The sequence below is a fragment of the Canis lupus genome, chromosome 4, assembly GCF_003254725.2.
Source record: "Canis lupus dingo isolate Sandy chromosome 4, ASM325472v2, whole genome shotgun sequence".
In the NCBI taxonomy this organism is placed as follows: domain Eukaryota; kingdom Metazoa; phylum Chordata; class Mammalia; order Carnivora; family Canidae; genus Canis; species Canis lupus.
Genome location: NC_064246.1, coordinates 15,244,403 through 15,268,288, shown reverse-complemented (window position 1 = coordinate 15,268,288; position 23,886 = coordinate 15,244,403). Strand labels below are relative to the sequence as shown.

Below are 23,886 nucleotides of genomic sequence, written 5' to 3'. Positions count from 1 at the left end.
CAGGGAAGGCGGGGCACGGACCGGCCCGCGCTTGCCTCTGGGCGATCTTTCCTCTCGCGAGAGGCGTATCTTCAGCTTCTGGACGGCGTCTCTGACGTCACGTGGGGGTGGGCAGCCTTGTTGAAACTTAAGTAAAATGGCCGTCTTATACTCTTGGCCTCTCCCCGTTTTCTTCCAGTGTGACTTCCCCCAAATCTCTGCTTTGCTACACCTTTCTTTGCTCTCCTGTTCCCATCTTTATTATTCTTGCATCTGATTGATTTTTTTTTTTTTCCAAAAATCAGACTTGAGCAGTGCTATACCGGGAGCTGGACTAGATCTCCCCCTGGAGGGAGACAAACGAATGATTCAGAGCTCTCTGCCCTCTAGGTGTTAGCAAACTAATTAAGAAAGGAATATGGGTTACAAATAGCCAAATAGAACACTTCATTAAGTTAACAGGTATGTGCTAAACAACTCTGCTGGGTTCTTTTTATCAAGGAATTCACTTGACAAAAAATAATTGTGATTTATGTTGTAAAGGGAACAGATCAGGAGCTGGGATGGAGGCACCATGAGTTGGATGGCTCCAAAGAAACGAATTTGCTCAAGAGCTGTGTGAGCTTGAAAGAGGACCCCAAGCTTCAGGTGAGGCCTCAGCCCAGCATACACCTTGATTGCGTCCTTGTGAGATCCTGGACAGGGGACCCATGGAAGCTGTGCCCAGTCTCCTGACCCATGGAAATTGTGAGATAATGCATATTCTTTTAAGCCACTAACTTTGCAATACTTTGTTATAAGGCAAACAAACAACAACAAAAACAAACCCCAATTACAGACCTCTTCAAGGCAGTAGAATCCAGAGGCACAACTTTCTTGATAAACTGTAAACATGAGTAGTAAGTCCACCAGTGGCTGGCTGTGCAGTGGACAGGTTTAATAAACTTAGATGGCAGCTGGACAAGGAAGGAGAGTATGATGCATTCAGGCACTCAACAGTGAGAGAAACTTCATTCAGATTAGCAAAAGAGAGGACATGATGGATATACACAACCATATCCAAATGGTGACAGAGACATTGCATCTACCAGCCCTAGTTTCTGCCACTTGCTGTCACCCTGTTGACCTGACCAGCCGCAGGCTATGAAGAGTGTGCTGGACATGGACATGTCATCAAAGTAAAAGGTCGCAGGCCTACAAAGACTTTAGAGCTGCCAAGCTGATTCCTTTGAAAGTTGGGAAACAGTAGATGCACCCAAAGCTTGCCACTGACTGTTTTTACTACTTTCAGATTTGTATCCTTTCAGACACATGCACAACTTCTTTACCTATTAGGAAAAGCCCATTAATCTCCTGAGACCATCAATGGAAGGTTATAGAAATCCTCAGGCCATCATAGATGGGAACACAGTGGACATGCCTACTAGTGAGTCAGAGATGAGAAGAGCTCAGCACTAGGCCTGAGTGCTGCAACTCAGCAAGGTGGGGCCAGAGTCCTTTGGGAGAACATTTATTTTTTAAGATTTTATGTATTTATTTGAGAGAGAGAGAACATGAGCAGAAGGTGGGCAGAGAGAGAGGGAGAAGCAGGCTCCTCACTGAGCAGGGAGCTTGACGTGGGGCTCCATCCCAGGACCCTGGGATCATGACCTGAGCTGAAGGCAGACATTTAACTGACTGAGTCACCCAGGTGCCCCTGGGAGAACATTAAAAAGCTGCAAAGCTTCTGTGCTTTCTGTGTCTCACTTGGAAAATGCATTTCATGTTAAAGGATCCATTCCTGAATGGGCCACCAATGATGGACTTGCCACATTGGAAAGGTTCCTTTGTTTCTCCAGAATTTACCATGAGACTCAATTTCAAACATTCCTTGTATATAAGCTGCTCTAATCTCATACTCATCTATAGTGTCATAATAGTCCAATCTCTTCTTGAATGCTCGCTACACCAATCAAAGAGTGATCTGGTGTGATCTACTTTTAATGATCAGAGAATTCTTCCTTTGTTTGAACTATAATCTGTCTTCCTATGACTGCCATGCCCTAAGTTTGTATAAATCATTGTAGCACCTATGTGTGAACAGGCGCACGATCTGTTCCCTGCTATCAAAATGTAACATGTGCATACCTTTGCAATTCCTACAGAAATACTAGCAGAAGTACAGAAAATTAAGTTATGCGAGGAGATTCACTGGGGCTTTGTAATAATACTTTCCCTAGTTCTAGAATGGCTCAAGTAAATCTGGAAGGACCATTTGGCAGAGATGTTGTAGAGGATGTTGCTGCATCAAGTGGGAGATTGGATTGATGACCTCAAAGGTTTGTCTAGTTATAAGCCTTTGGTGTGCTCAATTACAGGAAGAGAAGAGAGCAGGCCCTTCTGGTCTCCTGCTCCATCTTCTCTACCTTTGTTGTTTCTTTCCACTCTACAGGAGTTCCATAGAGAAGGAGATCAGGATAAAGCCAGTGTCAGGACGCTTCACATGGTCCTTGAGGTGTCTTGTCTGGGGGCTGTGGATTATGCTGATTATGCTGTGGAAAGGGAACTCCAAAATGCCGCCCACACCTGCTGTGCTTATCAACTGCCAAGTGAATCCACCCAAAGCACAGCCTCTTCTGTGGTCCCGAAACCTACAAGCCCTGCCAAAGGGTCAATAACAGAGGTAACAACAACAGTGCTGGGTGCAGTAGCAACCAAGTCTGATCAACACAGCAATGTCAGGAACAGCCAGCAAGGGTCCAGTGGTCCTTAAAAGGTACATCCAGACCTGATGGCAGGGTATGCACAAAGAAGTACGACCAGGTGAGGAATTGTTCTGTATCCAAGCAAGGTGGCAGGTATGTGGTTGCTTACTGTTGGAATTTCCCCTATTTAACTGTGTCTGAGATCAGGTGACCTTACAGTCTTTGACAGCCAGGTGACAGTTGTGATGAAGTTGCATTGCCTTAGAAAAAAAATTTAACCAAGTTTCTTTCATTTATGTTTACCTTTTTATGTATGCACAAGAGTGATATAGGGCAAAAATACATCTAAGTCTGAAGGACCAACCTCTTTCACTATATATAAAATAAAAACTCGAGTGATGAAAACAATGGCTACATTTCAGTGAAAACCAGTTTCCTGGAAGAGTTGGCACATAAGTGGATAATACTCCTCTTTCCTGTACTGATTTGGTATGAAGACTCCTCTTACTGCTTCATCATTCCTTGATTTAAAAGGAACCACCAAATCCTTCCCTTTTCCAAATTCATCATGAACAAAAAGTAAGACTGTCTTTAGCTTTAGGGGCACCTCAGTGGCTCAGTTGGTTAAGTGGCCAACTCGAGGTTTTGGTTCAAGTCATGGTTTTGGGGTCTTGGAATTGAGTTTACAGGGAGTCTGCTCCAGGATTCTCCCTTATTTATTGGGAGGGATTGCCCTCCTCCCAATAAATAAATCCTAAAAAAAAGAAAAAGACTGCCATGGGGGTGCCTGGGTGGCTCAATCAGTTAAGGGTCTGCCTTCAGCTCAGGTCATGATCTCAGGGTCCTGGGATCCAGTACTGCATCAGTCTCCCTGCTTAACAGGGGAGTCTCCTTCTCCTTCTCCCTCTCCCCCTATTCATGCTCTTTCTCTCCCTCCCTCCCTCCCTCCCTCCCTCTCTTTCTCACTCTCCCTCTCAAATAAATAAATAAAATCTTTTAAAAAAATAAAGAAAAGACTGCCTTTAACTTTAGATAAGACTGTGGTTTCGGTTGTTTGTTTTTAACACTGAATGTGATGTTGAACAGAGGATAAACGTTATCTTGCTTCAAGTTGATTCCAGTGTTTCTTGAAGATTTAAATTTCCTCTTTTTCCTAAAACTTTTTATCCCCATTTCTCAATAGCAGTGGTTTAACTTTGTGTAAGACTAGGTTCCAGCACTTACATATATGCTTGCTCATTTAATTCTCAAATTAGTGACTTGCCCAATGTCATAAAATTGGTAAATAGCTGACTAGGCCTGAAATCTAGGTCTGTCTGGCTGTAAGCCCAGTACTCTTTCCACTACACGCAGCTAAATATCTACTGGAGTGACATCGAATGTTGGTAATAGCAGAAATAGACTGTTAGGGTAACCCACTGTAATTACATAGGTTATTTTGGGTTTTCCTAAATTCACAGTCCTGAGTACCAAGAGATTCAAGCTAAAACTGGAGTTACTATTGTTAGTGGCTCTATTCTCCTCTGGGGTATTTGCCAAGAACTATTCACAAACCAGACTGGGCAGGAACAGGCCTTGTGAGGGAGGGGGGAGGTAGCCGTGAGGTCACAGGCTCTAACTCCTTGGACTCTGAGCCAAGCTGTCCAGTTGCTTCAGCATGAGCCAGGATGAAGAGAGCCAAGTTAGCAGGAGTCAGGCATTCTATTCAACAAAGTTCAACAGAGGGGAGGCCAAGGAAAGTAGAATTTCAGGGCAGGTTTCTTATCCAGTAAGCTGACACCTGGGAAAAGTCAGGCAAATAAAGGCAGGAAGGCAATGATTCAACCAACTTTGTATTAGGTTAGTGTTTGTCAAACAAGGGAGCAGAAGAGAACTCTCCAAAATCCCAAAATGTTCTTGGACCATTTATCTGTTGTTGCATCAGCAGGGCTGCTTCATTTCCATCTAGAAAAAAATAACTTCCCTGTTTATTTGTGGTGGATCTGGCATGAGAGAAACTCTTTTCATATAATTTGTATATATATATATTTATTTATATATACATTTATTTATATATATGTCTTATATATTTTTTTTAATTTTATTTATTTATTCGTGAGAGACACAGAGGAAGAGAGAGGCAGAGACACAGGCAGAGGGAGAAGCAGGCTCCATGCAAGAAGCCTGACGTGGGACTCAATCCTGGGACTCCAGGATCACACCCTGGGCTGAAGGCAGCGCTAAACCCTTGGGCCACCAGGGCTGCCCTATATATATATATTTTAAGATTTTTCTTTTTAGAGTAACATCTACACCCAATGTGAAGCTTGAACTTTCCACCCCAAGATCTAGAGTCACATGCTCTACTGGTTGAGCCAGCCAGGTGCTCCTACCTATATATATATTTTTTTACAAGCACGTCAGAATACTGAGGCATCTCTAATCAAATCCTCTTCAACCATTATAGTCACTACCACAATTACACAGACCTCAAACTTCCAGTTCTACCTCTTGCTCTGACACTTTGCTGCAAAATGCTGACCCATCTGGACTTTGTTTCAAAGAGAAGGGTCACATATTGGGAAGGGATCAAGGGAATCATGAAATATTGGAAGATGATAGGGTTTGGTTACTCTTAAATAAATATAGATGAAAGGAGACTTAGAAACTGAATGGTAGAGAAGAAATGATTGAAGTCATAAGGCAGAAGTTTGTTTTTATTTATTTTTGAAAGATTTTATTTATTCGTTCATGAGAGACACACACAGAGAAAGAGGCAGAGACATAGGCAGAGGGAGAAGCAGGCTCCATGCAGGGAGCCGGATGTGGGACTTCATCCTGGGACTCCAGGATCACACCCTGAGCCTAAGGCAGACACTTAGCTGAGCCACCCGGGTGTCCCAAGGCAGTAGTTTAGAGATTGTTCTTATGTTTCTAGGAGAGATTCCCCTGCAGCTTCCTTTAAAAAAATATTTTCCAAAGTTATCAAAATTCTCAAGTCCATTGTTATTTAGTCCTGTGTCCATGCTTCCTGGTGCCATTCCACCTAAGCAACACTAGTATAGGAGACCTCTGAGTGATGGTCCAGGGAAGTCACGTGAGGGCTTCAGGGAAGGGAAGGGTCATAGCAAAGTAGCACATACAAAATAAGGATTTTACCATTAATTTAATATTTTACCTCTCACTTTCACTTTCACTGTACTCTTTACTTCTGAAATGATCTCTTTCACCAGTCTTTATATTTTCCCCACCCTTCAGGGAACTGGAAAACCCTCTGGGAGTGTCTCTCTTAGAACCTTGTAGGCAAAAGGTTCCAAAACAAAAAGTAAGAAGGCCAAGGAGATGGGGAAGGAGAGATGAAGAGGAGGGGGGAGAGAAAGAGAGAGGAGGAGGAGGAGGAAGAAGAGAAGGATGGGAGAAAGAGAAAGAAAAGAAAAAAAGAAAAGAAAGAAAGAGAAAATATGACAAATACATAATACTTTCTATCCTGACTTGTTTATATCATATGCTGTTGACATTCAGTCCAGAAACAACTGTGGGAAGAATGATGCAACCTCAGATGTGAGGACCTCGGGACTGTGGCCAGAGACTTTTCACAGCATACATGGAAGCTGGCCAGACTCAGCCTTGGCCAGACAGCTTATTCTGTGCTGAATTCTCTCTCACCAGTTCTAAAACCTGCACAACTCTGATTTGACTCCTACATGGCTTGACTGCCATGTTCATCACACTTTTCTTTTTCAGATTTGGGGGAAAAGGAGAAAAGTAACTGGGGAAATAAACCAATTGGAGACTTTTGGCTCATGATGTTGAAATAATTTACAGAACTCTCTTGGATTCTTCAGTTATCACAGAGAAAATATCCTACTTGATTAAATTGTAACGATTGGCCGTGTTTTAGAAGAAGTATATTTTGTAATTGTATAAGCCATTAAAGCCTTTTTCTTTTGCGTAAATGCACTTTGTATACCTCATATGAAAATTTTCAAATATATCAAAAAGTATAATAGTATAATGAACACCCATATACCCAAAACCTTGTATTTAGTAGTTAACATTTTACCATTTCTTCACCACCTATTTGTTTACTAAAATTTTTTTTTTTTTTTAAGATTTTATTTATTTATTCATGAGAGATACAGAGAGAGAGGCAGAGACACAGGCAGAGGTAGAAACAGGCTCCATGCAGGGAGCCTGATGTGGGACTCGATCCCGGGACTCCAGAATTACACTCTCGCTGAAGGCGACGCTAAACCGCTGAGCCACCAGGGCTGCCCTGTTTACTAAAATTTTTTAAGGAAATTCTAAATAATATATTACTTCCTTCTAATTACTTAGTATTCATCTCTAAAAAATGAGAGCATTTTCCCTAGTTTACTATAATTTAATATAATGAAAGTAACATCAGTTGCACTTTTCATTTATTTGTAACTGATGTATTTAGAATATAGTACACACCCATGCACCCATCACTACTATAAAACAGAACAGATATGAACATTCTTGTCTATGTATTTTGGAGCACATATACATGCATTGCGGCTGAGCATATATCCAGGACTAGAATGGCTGGGTCATGTGTGATGTGCATCTTCAGTTTTAGTTGATATTGCCACTTTTCCAAAATGCTTATGCCAATTTACACTAACACTGGCAGTGAATGAAAATGACATTTGCTTTAAATTGCTGTCAATACTTAGCATTTTTTGTCTTTATCATTTTAGCCATTTTGTTGATAGGCAGTTTATCTTACCGTTTAGCTCTTTAAAAGTTGACTTGTGCTCCTAATACTTTATCCTAGTAAAGGATATGCTCCTGAAGATACCTCTATTAATTTTTTGATTAATAAAAAATGCCTAATGACCTTTATTCAATTTTTTAAAAAGATTTATTCATTTATTCATGAGAGACACAGAGAGAGAGAGAGGCAGAGACATAGGCAGAGGGAGAAGCAGGCTCCCCACAGGGAGCCCAGTGTGGGACTCGCTCCATCTTGGATCCCAGGATCACTCCCTGAGCCAAAGGAAGATCCCTAACTGTTGAGCCACCCAGGTGTCCCATCTTTCTTCAATTTATGCCCTTCACCTCTCAATAACATTTGACATCACTAACCATCACTTTCTTCTGGAAACTCTATTTCATTGACTTCTATGACTGCATTACCCTGGAAAGTGCACCTTTATCCACAATTTTGGAATTGTGGATAAATTCCAATATCCAGTACAACCTGAAAACAAAAAGTTTTTATACTACTCATTTGGTGGCAAAAACCTATCCTGAGCTATCATCAGACTATTTAGTCCTTCTTTATCCCACTTGGTGTTATGTTTACCTGATTCATTGACGATTTGTCAATGTGTACAGTTATTATGAGACACTGTGCCAATCTGTTCTATATTATGGAGTATAAGCACCATATTAGCTTTTGAAAATTCAGAAAATTCTGAATTCCTAAATAGACTTGACTCTCAGAGTTTGGGGTAAAATTTTGCAGGCTATCATAGAAAAAGCATTAACGCTGGAGTCAGAAAAACCTGGGTGTTGTTCCCACTTCACTCAACCTCTTGAAACTTCAGTTTTGTTTTGTTTTTAATCTCATCTCTAAAGCAGGGATTGAAATAACTAGCTGATAAGGCTGTGAACATCCTTACTTGTATGACTCACACAACTAAAACTCAATATATTGAAAACTGAGCTCACCATCCTCCCCGCCCCCGACCATCTGCTGCTTTGTTCCCTGTCTTAGGGCATGGCACCAGCTTCCCACCCATTTGCCCAACTCAGAAACCTAAGCACCTCAGTTTATTCCTCCTTTCCCAGTCCATTAGCAAGTCCCGTCAAGTCTACATCCTGAGGGTTTCTCAGTTCTGCATATTTTTCTCCATTTCCACTGCCATCTTGCCTATTTCAGACAGACTCCTAAGTTGTCTTCCTTTCTCCAGTGTTGCCACTTTTCAGTTCACTCTCCACACTAGAGCCAAAGTGATCAATGCAGATTTTTTTAAGTTTTTTTTTTTTTTTTTTTTTAAGATTTTATTTATCCATTCATAGAGACAGAGAGAGGCAGAGACACAGGGAGAGGGAGAAGCAGGCTCCATGCAGGGAGCCCGACGTGGAACTCGATCCCGGGTCCCCAGGATCACACCAGGGCTGCAGGCGGCGCTAAACCGCTGCGCCACCAGGGCTGCTTGATCAATGCAGATTTGATTATGCTACTCTCCTGCTTATAGGTATCATTTCCTTTTTTTTTTTTTTAATTTTATTTATTTATGATAGTCACACAGAGAGAGAGAGAGAGAGGCAGAGACACAGGCAGAGGGAGAAGCAGGCTCCATGCACCGGGAGCCTGACGTGGGATTCGATCTGGGGTCTCCAGGATCGCGCCCTGGGCCAAAGGCAGGCGCCAAACCGCTGCGCCACCCAGGGATCCCTATAGGTATCATTTCCTATTGCTCTAAGATAAAGTTCTATCATGATTTCCCAGGTCTTCTCATATGGTCTGCTTACTTCTCTAGATTCATGGGCAAATTACCTTTCATTCCTTAACTTGCCATATTTTTCTCTTGTGCCCTGGTCTTTGACTATGCTTTATCTGGTGTTTGAAGCACACTTTCCCCACACCCTGTACCTGGCTATTTTCATGAAAACTTAAGATCTTACTTTGAATGAGACTTTTTTTTTTTTTTTTAATTTATGATAGTCACACACATAGAGAGAGAGAGAGAGAGAGAGAGAGGCAGAGACACAGGCAGAGGGAGAAGCAGGCTCCATGCACCGGGAGCCTGGGATTCGATCCTGGGAATCCTGGATCCAGGATCGCGCCCTGGGCCAAAGGCAGACGCTAAACCGCTGCGCCACCCAGGGATCCCTGAATGAGACTTCTTTCTGAAAAGCTAATCTGTTTTGGGCTGAATTGTGTTTTTCCAAAATTCATATGTTGGAGCCCCAATCCTCAATGTGACTCTATTTGGAGATGGGGTCTTCAGAGAGGTTATGAAGGTTAAATGAGGTCATAAAAGTGGGGTCCTAACTCAGTAAGACAAGGTCCTCATAAGAAGAAAACACACCAGGCGCCTGAGTGGCTCAGTGGTTGAGCGTCTGCCTTCGGCTCAGAGCATGATCCCAGGATCCAGGATCAAGTCCCACATCAGGCTCCTTGCAGGGAGACTACTTCTCCCTCTGCCTGTGTCTCTGCCTCTCTCTCCGTGTGTTTTTCATGAATAAATAAATAAACTCTTAAAAAAAAAGAAGAAGAAGAAAACACACCAAGGAAAAGCCCATGTGAGGTCACAGGGAGAAGGTAGCCAAGGAGAGAGAGGCCTTAAGAGAAACCAGTTCTGCCAATCTTGATCTTGATCTTTTAGCCTCTAGAACGAAGAAAAAAAATTTCTGGGCAGCCCGGGTGGCTCAGTGGTTTAGCGCCACCTTCAGCCCAGGGCCTGATCCTGGAGACCCAGGATGGAGTCCCACGTCGGGCTCCCTACATGGAGCCTGATTCTCCCTCTGCCTGTGTCTCTGCCTCTCTGTCTCCCTCCCTCCCTGTGTCTCTCATGAATAAATAAATAAAATCTTAAAAAAAAAAAAGAAAAAAGAAAATAAATTTCTGTTGTATACGTCGCTTGGTGTGTGGTGTTTTGCTATGACAGCCCTAGCAAACTAATACATAATCCTTCCTCTATTTCCTCATGGCATGCTAGGATTCTTCATTAGAATTTTCATCATGTGATATTGTAATCATCTGTTTTCCACATCTCCATGTCTCCTTTTAGACTGGAAGCTACTCCCAAGGCGGGGATTTGTCTTTTTTGTTCACCATTGCAGCCTGAGCTCCTCACAGAATAGTTTGCGTATCATAGACACTCAAATATTTTTGAATGAATTAATAAGTAGAATAACATATGTGAATATTCTTGTCTGATTAACAATAGATATTAACACTCAGTAAGTGTTTATTATATCTTCTCATTTCTGTTTCCAATTGCTTCTTCCTAGCATAAGCTCCTTTTCCCATCCAGTAAATGTAATTGCAGCTTGAGTCTGCTATTTAAATTTAGACATGCCCAAGCACGTCTGAAGATCTTGTAGGACAGACCCACCAGCCATGACTGTGTATATAAGTTGTATCATCTCCTGAGAATCTAGCATTACACTTTTAACTTAGGAGTAACAAGCCTTGATGGGCTGTGGGGAGAAGTGACCCAAAGTGTAGTATGATATTTATTACTAGGAGAGCCAACCAACTTGGTTGATTCCTTTCAAATATAGGCCAGCTCCAAAAGGGAGTGTACTAGTTTGCTAGGGCTATCCTAACAATGTACTATAGACCAAGAGATTTAAACAACAGAAATTGATTCTGGAGGCTAGAAGTCCAAGATCAAGGTAATGGCAGGGTTGGTTTCTTCTGAGGCCTCTCTCCTTGGCTTATAAATGACTGGCTTCCCCCTGTGTCTTCACATGGTCTTTCTTCTGTGCATATCTCTGCCCAAATTTCCTCTTCTTGGAAGGACACCAGTCATGTTGGATTAGGGTCCAGTCATATGACTTCATTTTACCTTAATTATTTCTTTAAAGGCCCTAAGTCCAAATATAGTCACCTTCTGAAGTACTAAGGGTCAGGATTTCAATATAAGACTTTTAGGCACACACAATTCACTCCATAATAAGGAACTAGGTGTTCATTTCCACATTGCCATCAAATGTGGATATCACACCAGGGACAGGAGCCAGAGAAATAGCATATTGCCCTAGCAGAGGTGGCAGGACCACCTGAGTGAGAAGGAAGTGGCAGTGGTGCCCAGCAAAGAGGGACTAGACAGGGATCCCTGGGTGGCGCAGCAGTTTAGCGCCTGCCTTTGGCCCAGGGCGCGATCCTGGAGACCCGGGCTCGAATCCCACGTCGGGCTCCCGGTGCATGGAACCTGCTTCTGCCTCTGCCTGTGTCTCTGCCTCTCTCTCTCTCACTGTGTGCCTATCATAAATAAAAATTAAAAAACAAAAAAAGAGGGACTAGACAGAAAGGGGGAAATGGAAGTTCTCAATAACTTCCAGAAATATTTGAAGGAAACTTTGAAGAGAGTCCTGGGTCCTATTTGAACAAGAAAGAAATGAGGTATTACTTTGGTATTTTCCAAGACTGTGAGCCCTCTACTAAAACTAAACTAAACCCCCTTTAGACAATGCACAATTTCAAACTTTAATGATTACCTCTTAAAAGGTTCTAATGAAAATTACTCCTTTATCCTCAACCTATTTCCCGAGCCTGAATATGCCACTTGTACTTCATTTCCAGCTTCTAGCTTTCCTGTGTTAGTTCATAACTCCAACATCCTTTCATCTTTGACCTTTTCTTTTTCTCACTTCCAAAGTCCAATCATAAAGATTCTACCTCTATAATTTTTCTGAAGGGTGCTTTCTTTTGTTCATGAATTCCTTACTGGTCCTATGAAAAAGCTTCTAAACTTTTCTTCACATTCCAACTAATTCCTCATATATTTATAAATGATGATGATGATTTGGCTTTGGCCACAATTAGCCCCATCCCTCTCAGCTTTAATGAAATATAGCTTTCATTAGCTGGACTTACAGCAGGACCTGAGAAAAATTTGTAAGTATTGGAATGGGCAGGAAATGAGATTCCTATATACAAATGAAAATGATTAGCAGCTATATGGATGAATTTCATGTAAGGTTGAGTAAAACAAGTCAGAAAAGAACATGGGTGATATAGTTTCATTTATTTATCAAGCCATAAACAACAAACAATGTCACTTTAGGGTACATATTTGGTAAAACTGGAGAGGAAGATGTTAAACTCAAAAGTTTAAGACAGTGGCTGTCTCTAAGGTGGGAGGAGGGACATGATGGGGAGATATGTATGTGGAGTCACAACAGTATGGGGAACTGATCTGTATCTAAGCCAGAGTGATACTGTTGTATTTTCCCTTTTTCCCATCTCTAAAATTAGGTGACCATACAATCACTGTCAACTAGGAGGCAGTTCTGATAAAGTTGTATTGCTATAGAGAGACTTTAATAGGTATGAGGACTCATCTTCCTGCTGTGCCATTCCTTGTCCTGAAGGGGAGTTCAAATCTTTTCCCATTTTCAACTTCATAGAATGAAAGGTAAGACTAACTTTAACTTTAAACAGAAATTAACTATAGATTTTGTTTAAGACTGAACATAGTATTGTGTGGATGGTAAGCATCATCTTGATTCAAGTGTAAATCTTTGACCCTAGAGGCAATTTTAACCTCCATTACCTGCCCCCCTACTACAGTGGTTCACTTAATATTTTGTGTGAAGTAGAATAGGTGAAATTCTTTTTTTTTTAGGTGAAATTCTTAAACAAATGGATAAATTCCAATATAACTGGAGAATGCTGAAAATTAAATAAAAGCTAAAATGTGCATTTAGTGGTCTATACCTATAGTTTTGTTGAGGATTTCCTCTTTCGGTACCCATGGTTCTTGGTCACACCACTTTGAAGAATGAAGATAGACCAGACAAAGAATGGCAGGCAGCAAAGTTATTGACCAATAGTAAAGTAATGGTACAGAGCTCCTGAAGAGGGAGGGGACCCAAGAGGGTTACCACTGGAATTTCTATGTCTAGGGTTTTTTATGAGCTTAATAGCACACTATTTTCATCTGATTAACCCTCCATGCGCCTGTCATCCAATCAGGTTTATTTTATTTTATTTTATTTTATTTTATTTTATTTTATTTTATTTTATTTATTATTTATTCACGGGACACACACACACACACACACACACACACAGAGAGAGAGAGAGAGAGAGGCAGAGACACAGGCAGGGGGAGAAGCAGGCTCCATGCAGGGAGCCCAATGCGGGACTCGATCCCAGGTCTCCAGGATCATGCCCTGGACCAAAAGCAGGCGCCAAACTGCTGAGCCACCTGGGGATCCCTCCAATCAGGTTTTTATCTTTTGTCTATCACGTGGAAAAGGGTGGAGGGCTTTTTCCCGGGTGGGTATAAAATCCTTTTAAGGGTGGTTTCCTCTTAGAGTTGGAGTGGAGCCTGTCCCTACCTGCCTTTCTTCCAACTATCCTTCAACAGTTTCATGTTGACATCTCAACCCAGAATAGATCCACTCCCAGAGGTGACTTATGGTATGTGCCAAAGATCCCCAAAATAGAGTAACACTTCATTCATCATCTTGCATTGTCGATATTACTTGTGAATAAATGATTGAAAACATTATTTTATTTGTACCTCAGACTTTAAAAAACTGATTCAGGAACTGGCTAAAAGACCAGGAACTGATCAAAGATGAGTGCTCAGGTGTCCTCCATAAGTCACTTCTGCCCTGGAGCCAGAGTTCTTGGTGTCAAAGTGTATGGGGTTGGTGGTCTTGAAAATTGTTCATTATGACCTTGCCCTGTCACTCCTTAGATGTAATCTATTGTGCTAGAAAACTCCAAAGAAATCGTTAACTCCTTGACCATTACAAGGAGGACATACATTAAGGCATCTGTAAGGTGGGGATGCAGGTCCTAGTGATGTAGGAATTGATTGGGGTTTGGAACTGATGACTAAGAAAGAATTCTTGAGATGTCTTCAGTGCAAAAAGGTGGTTTTATTAGAGCATGGGTATAGGACCTTTGGGCAGAAAGAGCTGCACGGGGGTCATGAGGAGTGGCTAATTATGTACTTTCAAGGTGGGAGGGTGTTAAGGATAGCACAGACTCCCAGGTGTTTTGAAAACAAGGTTTCCAGGACCTTGAGGGGACTAGCTAGTGTTAGGAAAAGGTCATTTATTACTGTCTAATAAAACCTTAGTCATGAGCCCCTTCAGATGAGTATTAGTGGGTCATATACTTGGGGGATGATTACCAATATATACCTTGGGGGTAGAGATAAAAGAAGTTTCCAAAGGAATTTTAGTATGTTAAAGTAGACTCACAGGATCCTGGGGGTCAGGCTAAAATTGCCTTTTGCCCTTAGCAAAGTGTTAACATTGAGGCAGCTGAGTCCTTGGAGGACAGTCTGTTTCAAGGACTTGTTAATGGACAATAAGTAGTAAGGAAACTTTTTTTTCTTTTACCTATTTCCCACATCACTAGCAAGAATAAAAGCTGCAAAAAAGTCTTTTATGGAGGTCTCTTCAGTGTCCCTGTCTCACAACCTCTTGTATACAAACTATGATAAAGTTAATAGTTATTAGCAAACTCCAAAATGTTCTCCTAATACTCAGAAAAACTGAATGGATTTGGTTTTGTAACTTGGGCAGAATGAGTAATTTTGTGTGTGTGTGTGTGTTATTTTATTATTTTCCATTTAATAGTAGTTACAGGAAAAAAAAAAAAAAAAAAAATAGTAGTTACAGGATACTTCTCCTTTGCAATAAGTAATAACCAAAGCATCCCCAGAACAGGGCTACAGAGCCAGACCATTCAGGGCTTGGAATTGTTAAAAAAAAAAAAAAAAAAAAACCTTAACTGAGTAAATTCGAAGATCTAATTAGCTTTATTTATTGATTCATGAAGCTGGCTGCATTCCATCTAGCAAGTAGAAGGAGTTCTGAGAAACTGTACAAAATGGAAGGTTTTGGGACAGGGACAAGGACTGCAGAAACAAAAGAGATGACTATTTTGGGCAAGGTTGCTTTTCTTGGCAGAAAAGTAGAGATATACCATGCAGATTCCCTCAAGAGCGTTGACCGGGAAATTCCAGACTGATTGATAGAAAATTCCACTCTTGGGAGAGGCTGAAACTTCAATTAGGTTAGATATTAAGTCTTGGTTTGCTGACACCTAGGCTCAGCACAAGTGACTCCATCTTGAGCCTGCTGCTTCTTTTTTAACATAATATAGATTTTTACACTTGTCTCCAAATGAAATTACTCTTACACCCCCAGAGATACAGAAAAGACTGAGAACAGACGGCATTTATCACACAATTTGAAACGTGTATTCCCTCCTGGATGCCATGCTTGTAGTGCACTATGAATTCATTTGTTTTATGAATCTCCCAATTATCTTTTGAATGACATGATTCAGTTTGTTGGATGTGACTATTTAAATTGTGTCCTAATTGGGGTGCCTGGCTAGCTCAGTCAGAGGAGTGTGCAACTCTTGATCTTGGGGTCATGAGTTTGAGCCCTACATTGGAGATAGATATTACTTAAATTGAAAAAAAAAAAAAAAAACTATGTCCCAATTTTAAGCCAATTTTTGGCATGTCTTCATCGTTTAGCATAATGAGACTTGGCCCTTTCTCTCTCATACACAGGGAGCCCTGCAGAACTACTGATTGTCTCATTTTGTTCAATACTGAATGAACACAACCAATGAAGCACTCTTTGTAAAACTTACCTGGCATCTCTGTTCCCTATTTCTCACCAGCTTCACCTTGAGTGAGAAGTAGGATTTAAAAAAAAAAAATTTCCAAAGCAGTGGTTCTCTAAGCCCCATCTCTGAGGAAACTCAAATTCTTTCCAAATAGTTCTAGGAGTCCCCAGTGCCTCACGTATGTCTCAGATACTGTAGGGCTCAGGTACTGTAAAGCCCATAAAGGATGATATGGATTATGTGGCAGCTATTATTTATTGAATGCCTACTATGTGTCAAGGTGTTCACAAGGAAAGGGACAATCTGGGCAATGGCAGGAGACATTCTCCTGTCCTTTGTAGAAACTCAGGGGAAGGGGAAGTCATCACCCACCGACATGTGATTAAAACTTGGTCTTAAAGATCTTCAAAGCCTTGAGAAGACAGGAAACCAGAAAACACTGTAATTTCAAATTCTTGGGTGATTCCCCATGTTGGAAGTTGTAGAGACCTGAAGTCACTTTTGTGGCCATCTTCCTCCTGAATTGGAACAATTCTTCCAATAGGTTGTTAGTCCTAAAATGAAAAGTGAAGAACCTTTGCTGACATAGAGACATTTTGACAAACTCCACTTCTTGTCGCTGACAGCTGCTTTGGGAGTGACAGTGGTTTTAAAATGTTTTTTTGTAGGGAAGAGTGAATTGCACCTGGGAGATTGGTGACCTTTAAGGGGACTACCTTTTAGCTGAGAGGCAAGCACACCGGGTCAACCACCTACATTAATACTATCCTTCTGTGCTACCTTCTCTCATTACTTTCCAAAGTAACTCTCCTCTTCAGACTCCCTGCACCCCTGGTACCCCCTAACTCTTAACTGATGACCTGGCTTCAGACTTTACCAGGAAAATAAAAGAAAATAGAAAATAGTTAGTCATTTGGGAGTGATTCCTTTAAACCCTAAACCAAATCTGCCAATTTGTCTTCAGCTGTACCTTCTCTTGCTTCTTTCTCTGTGTCCACAGATCCTTAACTATCAGATCATGTTTCTTATCTAATCCCAATCAAACCTCCACTGTGGCCCATATGGAGCAACCTCCCTTAAACCAGACTCCAGAACTTCATAAATGTTCTGATTTTGCCCTTCCTGCTCTGGGATACTTAGCTTGTGCAGGTAGTGCTTTCCCTTATCTTGGTGAGAACACTTACCTTAGCAATAGCCAGCTCTTCCTTGGGAGAGCTGAATGGCTGCCATCTCACCTCGGGCACTTGGCTTCTACAGCTAGCCTTTCTTTTTTGCATTATTGTTCTCTTTCTTTCTACTGGGTCAGCATACAAACCCACCCATCCTTAAATCCCCATTTGTTCACACTTGTATCTCCCAACTTCCAGCACTTTATTGCTTCCCTCACAGGTATGTGTCTTTAAACATACACACACACACACACACACACACACACACACACACACACACACACAATGTTTTAAATAATATATTCACATACTTCAAAAACTCCAATGGCTAATTCTCCTTGCTAGAGGCATCTTGTATGTACTTGGAGAGATACACATATGGAAGCATCCAGCAATAATACTATAATGCACACACTGTTCTTTACCTCTCACTAGACAACAGATCCTGGCAGTCTTTCTGTATCAGAGCAGAAAGATCATAGCCAAACTTTTCTGGTGGTTCTTGTCTAACTTTCCTAACCTCCTATTCTCTCTTTAATTTATTCTAGTGTGGCTTCTGTCCCTTCCAGTGAAATGGCTATTTTCCAAGCACTAGAAATTTCCACTTGCTAAATCTAAACGTTGCATGTCAGTCTATCACCAAGATGCACAGGTGCGAGAGAGAGTACCTGGTGCCAGGGACCCACACAGATCAGGTTTGGCCACTCGTGGCTGATAAAATTAAAAAACAGAGATATGGGTGGCAGTGAAACAAGAAAGGGATTTATTTCAGTGAAGCAAACCCCCTTAGGACAGAGGACTAGCATCTCAAAGACTGCCTCCGAGGTGCTGAAAACACTGAGATTTGTATAAGAAAAACACAGAACAAAGGTCAGTGGGTAGCTTTAGGTAGGCAGTGAAGGTCAGGTCAATCATTGTCTTGGAGTCAATCACAGGTGGGCAGGGTCTTGTCAGATCAGGGCAATCCCTAGTCTTGAGACAGTAGATTGGTTCCCATGGTGGGGGGTGGGTGCGGGAGGGTCTTTCTCCTGAGTCAAGAGATAAACTGGAAAGAAGAACTTTCTCAATTAGGAAATACAGACAGAGGTCAAAATGGAGATAGTTGAAGTCCTCTTTCAAGTCCTCATCTCACTTCTTGGCAGCATCGGACACAGCAAGCACTCTCTCCCTCTTGTGCTTCATCGCCTTGCAGAGAAGAATTTGCTGCAAAGTAAATGAAACATGGACCACTAGCACCTGCTCCTCCCAAGGACCCACAGGAGTTCTAGCCATGTGTTCACAAGATCATGTAATTTTGTAAAATTTGTAAAGTACTTTCACTGGAATCGGTCAAGATCATTGTCTTTTTTTCATTCTGAGCTCAACTTCATCACGTTTCTCCCTGCATTTAGCGTCCCTGCATTCAGCTCAGGGAAATTGAGTTGCAAACACATTTAGGTGGGATTTATCACACCAGTGCAGTGGGGTCTGTGCGGCAGGAGGTCCAGGAATTCTCATTTGGCCCACTTTCCCCACCTCTCACCCAGAGCTGTGACGTGAAAATGCAGACCTGGGGTCATATCATGACATCATCATGTCCTATGGCACCCTGCTCTGTAGGTGCACAAGTTGTGGGGGAAACAAGTTTTGACACAGATTAAACTGGAAGCTAATCCGTGAAAAAGTCTTCTAATCTTCAGACACATATATTTGTAAGCAATTAGATTCTCTTTGACAGTTTACCAAATTAAAAGTCCTCTCCTATCAGGTATTTATATGCTCAATCATGCAGCACGCGCATTAAAAATGCGCTGTGCTTTTTAAAAATGGGACTCATGCAAACCAGAAATTATCAGAAGGAAACTATAGGGCAGGAACATGCACAGTACTGCAGTGAGTATACACATATAAACAGTTGAGTGTTTTATGCATCTTGATGTACTGGATTGCATTTTAATGTACTTGCCCCTTCAAAATCTGGTGGTTCTGGATGAAATGGCACCAAAATTGGCACCAAGAGAGTGAAGTGGTCTAAAGAAACTAGCGTTTCAGATGAAGAATTCCTATACATTTTCATCAGAAAGTGAATGTATATAGAATAAAAGAAATTTGGTTTCACAATTGCATTGCTCTATGCAACAGAGCAGCAATTAAAACGTATCTGAATTGCTCTTCTGTATACGTTCATTTTAGATCTTTGTTTTTTGGTGCTAGCGATTATTTCACTATTCAACTATGATGAAGAGGCAGTATCTTCATGAAAGCCAAAACATAAACTATAAGAAAGAACAGGTGGAAGGTTTAAAATGCCCCCCCCCCACAATTTTTTTTTATTATATTTCAACAGAAACTAAAGTCTCTGGTATTCAAAATCATGAAGATTAGGGAAAGATTCATGATAGCCAACAGAAGAGATAAAAATGCTTGTGATAATGAAAACGCTTGAAACAGGAAACAAAAAAAAAAGAAGGAAGATGAAAGTAATAGTGAAGAAAAATGAACTTTGTATCCTCAAAGGAACACAGAAACATCAGAATCTGCTTCACTTTGATGAGCTAATTGATTTGGTAATTGCCATGATCTTTCATTGTGGTCTGTTATGAAGAACAACAATTTTATTCAACATCAAATGGAGTTCACTTTTTCCAAATTTTGGTCTAATAATATTCACAGAGAATTCAACAGAACAAATCACAGGAAAGCATATACTTCTCAAACAGATACATTTGGGTCAAACTGCTATGAGAACCTGGCTGGCCTATTCTAAAACTAAAAGTTGCATTTTTTCTTTTGTTTGTAGACTGTTTTCAACAAGACAGATTATGTCAGATGGGTTTTAGTACTGGGTAAATATGCTAAGAAGTTTAAAAAGTTAAGTATATCCCACAGAGTGCTAGGTTTGCAATGTTTACTTGAAATAACAGTTGACTCTTTAACAACACAGGTCTGAACTACATGGGTCCACTTATTCATGGATTTTTAAAATAAATAAATGCAGTACTTTATTCCCCCCCTCAATACAGTACTTTAAATGTATTTTCTCTTCCTTATGAGTTCCTTAATAACATTTTCTTTTCTCTATCTTATTGTGGGAATACAATATACCGTATGTATAACACAAAATATGTGTTAATTGACTATGGTTTCTGGTCAACATTAGGCTATCAGTAGTTAAGTTTCTGGGGAGTCAAAAGTTATACTCAAATTTTTTACTTCAGGGGGTTGTTGCCCCCCCAACCCCTACATTGTTCAAGGATCAACTGTATATATATGTCTAATTAAAATGCACTAAACCAGCTTCTTGAAAAATCAACAGGAAAAAAAAACAGGAAAAACATTCTGAATTATTTAGAATGCCATAAACAGTAGCAGCAGCTATTACATTTTTAAGTAAAAATCGCTTCAGAGGTCCTAGTGAAAACATTGTGTTCTTCAAACGAAAGTAGGTAATTTCGTGGTAATCCCTGAACTAATTGTTGAATTTTGCTTTTGCATAAGAAACTTGGAAAAAATGTCAAAATAAAAGAATGAACGTGACTCATCTAAAACTTATGGACAACTGGTGTATCAAATTAACTAGTGAAATAAAATACATAAACCAGATATCCAATACTACTCTATTAGTGAAAGTCTATACATGGCAGTGCCAGATTTTCAGATGGCGATTGTTGTATTCTCCATTAACAATAGAAACACCCATGAACAATTTTTAACTTATCACTAACTAAAAACTATCTGTGATTTTATTCAACACTTGCACTCTTCTATTGAATAGTATTCATGGTCAGGTGTGCTATCATGTAACTGCTAGGGATGGCGAAAGCAGAGAGCTACAAGCATTCTTTTAAAACACTAGTTATGGAGTGCCTGGCTGCCTTAGTTGGTGGAGCATGCGATCTAATCTCAGGGTCGTGAGTTTGAGCCCCATGGTGGTCATAGAGATTACTTGAAAATAAATTTTTTTAAAAACCCAGTAATTATGCAGAATTTTCTTAATTTGAGGGAAAGAAGAAGCTGCCTTGGTAGTAATCTGAAGTTATTCACTATGTCAGTATTTTGCAACAGTTATATTTTACTGTTTTGATTTTCTCTCACATATATTTTATTTCACTTAAAATTTTTTTTTCTTTTCAAAATTTTATTTAAATTCTAGTTAGTTAACATATAGTATAATTTAGGTTTCAGGAGAATTTAGTGATTCATCACTTACATACAACACTCAGTGCTCATCACAAGTGCCCTCCTTAATGGCCATCACCCCTTTAGCCCATCCCTCACCCACCTCCCCTCCAGCAACCCTCAGTTTGTTCTCTATTGTTAAGAGTCTCTTATGGTTTGCTTTCTTCTCCCTTTTTCCTTTCCATATGTTCATATGTTTTGTTTCTTAGATTCCACATGTAGTGAAACCATATGGTTGTCTTTCTCTGACTGACTTAGTTTGCTCAGCATAATATTCTCTAGCTCCATTCATGTTATTGCAAATGGTAGGATTTCATTCTTTTTGATGGCTGAGTAATATTCTGTTGTTTATATGTACCACATATTGTTGGTCCATTTATCAGTTGATGGAAATTTGGGCTCTTTCCCTAATTTGGCTATTGTAGATAATGCTGCTATAAACATTGGGGTGCATGTACAGAGCATACAGAGCATTTTAAATAAACATGCCAATTTAGGTTTTTTTTTAAGATTTTATTTGAGAGAGAGAAAGAGCATACAAGTGGGGGAGTGTGGCAGAGGAAGAGGGAGAAGTAGGCTTCTCACTGAGCAAGGAGCCCATCACAATCCTGGATCCCAGGCCCCTGAGGTCATGACCTGAGCAGACGGCAGATGCTTAATCGATTGAGCCACCCAGGTGCAGCTCAGATTTTTTTAAGAAGAAATCTAAGTGTAATGAGATGATCTTCCCATTATAAAGCTGTTTTAAGCCTTGCAATATGGATATAACAATGTTTCAAGGATTCTAAAACATATTTTTCCAAGACCCAGAAGAGAAAGCTTAACACAACCAGATGCAATGAGTTTATTCAAAGCATTGGTTAAATTAGACTATGTTGTTTTAATTGCAATTTGGAAAAATGTTTTGGAGTATTTCAAAAACAAGTAAGAAATTACAGACTGATTTGGACTTATATAAAGGATATTTCTTATGTCATTTTAAATTTATTGATATATAAAATAACAGAATTCAAAAGAAAAGAGGATGGAATGTGAAATAAAAGTGATGTTAGGGGTACTGGGTGACTCAGTCAGTGTCTGACTCTTGATTTCAGCTCAGGTCATGATCTCAGGGTCCTGAGATCAAGACTCATGTCTGAGCAAAGAGCTTGCTTGAAATTCTCTCTCTTCTTCTCTCTTGGCCCCTTTCCCCATCTCTTTCAAATAAATAAATCTTTTTTTTAAATAAATCTTTTTTTAAAAAAACTGATAGATTAATTATCCTGATATTGAGAAACAAATTGTAACAGATTAAGATAAAAGCAGCAACACATTGAGAGGAAGAGATATATTTTGAATGGAAGGAATGAATAAACTTGTGAATTGTTTGGAAATCCTGCTAATAAAGAGAAGTAAGTCATGTAAACATGTTGAGAAAAAAACTTACATTCCTTGCTAATTTACATGGAAAACTAATAGTGATGAAACTAACATAAAACTTCAATATGACACTACAAGGACATCAGGACATTGGTGACAACTGGTAAAGGAAAACTACGGAAGAAAACCTGAAATGCCCTACTATCCCACAGCTTGTGAAACAAACCTGATAGAGGTTTCCTAATTTTGACATTAGTCTTAAAAACATACATGACATTACAAACTATGACCCATGAGGTTCAAAGCAACTTTTTTTAAAAAAGGTTTAATTTATTTATATGAGAGAGAGAACAAGCACACACAAGCTCTCATGTACAAGCTGGGGGAGGGGCAGAGGGAGAAGCAGACTCCCTGCTGAGCGTGGTGCCCAATGTGGGGCTCAATCCCAGGACCCTGAGATCATGACCTGAGCTGAAATAAAGAGTGGGGTGCTTTTTTAAAAAAGATTTTATTTTTTGAGAGACAGAGAGAGAGACGTGTGGGCAGAGGGAGAAACAGGCTCCCTATAAGGACCCTGATGCCGGACTGGATCCCAGATCCTGGGATCACACCCTGAGCTGAAGGCAGAAGCTCAACCGCTGAGCCACCCAGGCGACCCAAGAGCCACCCAGGTGCCCCAGTTGAAAGCAACTTTTAAAAATTAATAATAATAAAACAAATTCAATCTACAATGCCAGAGGAAAGTTTGAATTCTTTCTATTCAAACCATAGATAATTATACACTAAAGCCATAGTTATGTGAATAATCAGTATGAAGCCAAAATATGTAGGATAAGAAACTATTATAAGATTATTTTTTTGCTTATTCCAAATAAGTATTCACTCTACCTAATTTTGTTTTCGTAATTTTGCTTCTTTAAAGGAGGTTCCTCCCCAGTGCTAAAATCCTCAGGCTCCATAAAATGTAAATATGCTCCCATACTTCTGGTTTTCGTGATGCTACTGCCCTGGTTTTCTTCCTAACTCCCCTTATTGCCCCTACTCATTTTCTTTTCTTTTCTTTTTTTTTTAAAGATTTATTTATTTATTTATGAGAGAGAGAGAGAGAGAGAGAGAGAGAGAGGCAGAGACACAGGAGGAGGGAGACGCAGGCTCCATGCAGGGAGCCCGACTCAGGACTCGATCCCGGGCCTCCAGGATCGCGCCCTGGGCCAAAGGCAGGCACCAAACTGCTGAGCCACCC

General features: G+C 40.4%; 1 long non-coding RNA gene across 6 annotated transcripts; it reads left to right on the top strand.

Annotated features, from left to right (window-relative positions):
* The first annotated feature begins 86 nt into the window (after positions 1–86).
* On the top strand, positions 87–20,708 carry LOC112651330 (uncharacterized). 6 transcript variants are annotated; one of them, XR_007410127.1, is made up of 5 exons: positions 87–441; positions 523–627; positions 2,411–2,816; positions 12,607–12,766; positions 19,453–20,708. It is a non-coding gene; the product is annotated as an uncharacterized LOC112651330 (long non-coding RNA). The 6 variants fall into 6 exon arrangements; XR_003130747.3 differs by lacking the exon at positions 19,453–20,708 and adding an exon at positions 18,269–19,428; XR_004815106.2 differs by lacking the exon at positions 19,453–20,708 and adding an exon at positions 18,269–19,427 and having other exon boundaries at positions 2,411–2,781.
* Positions 20,709–23,886: the final 3,178 nt, after the last annotated feature.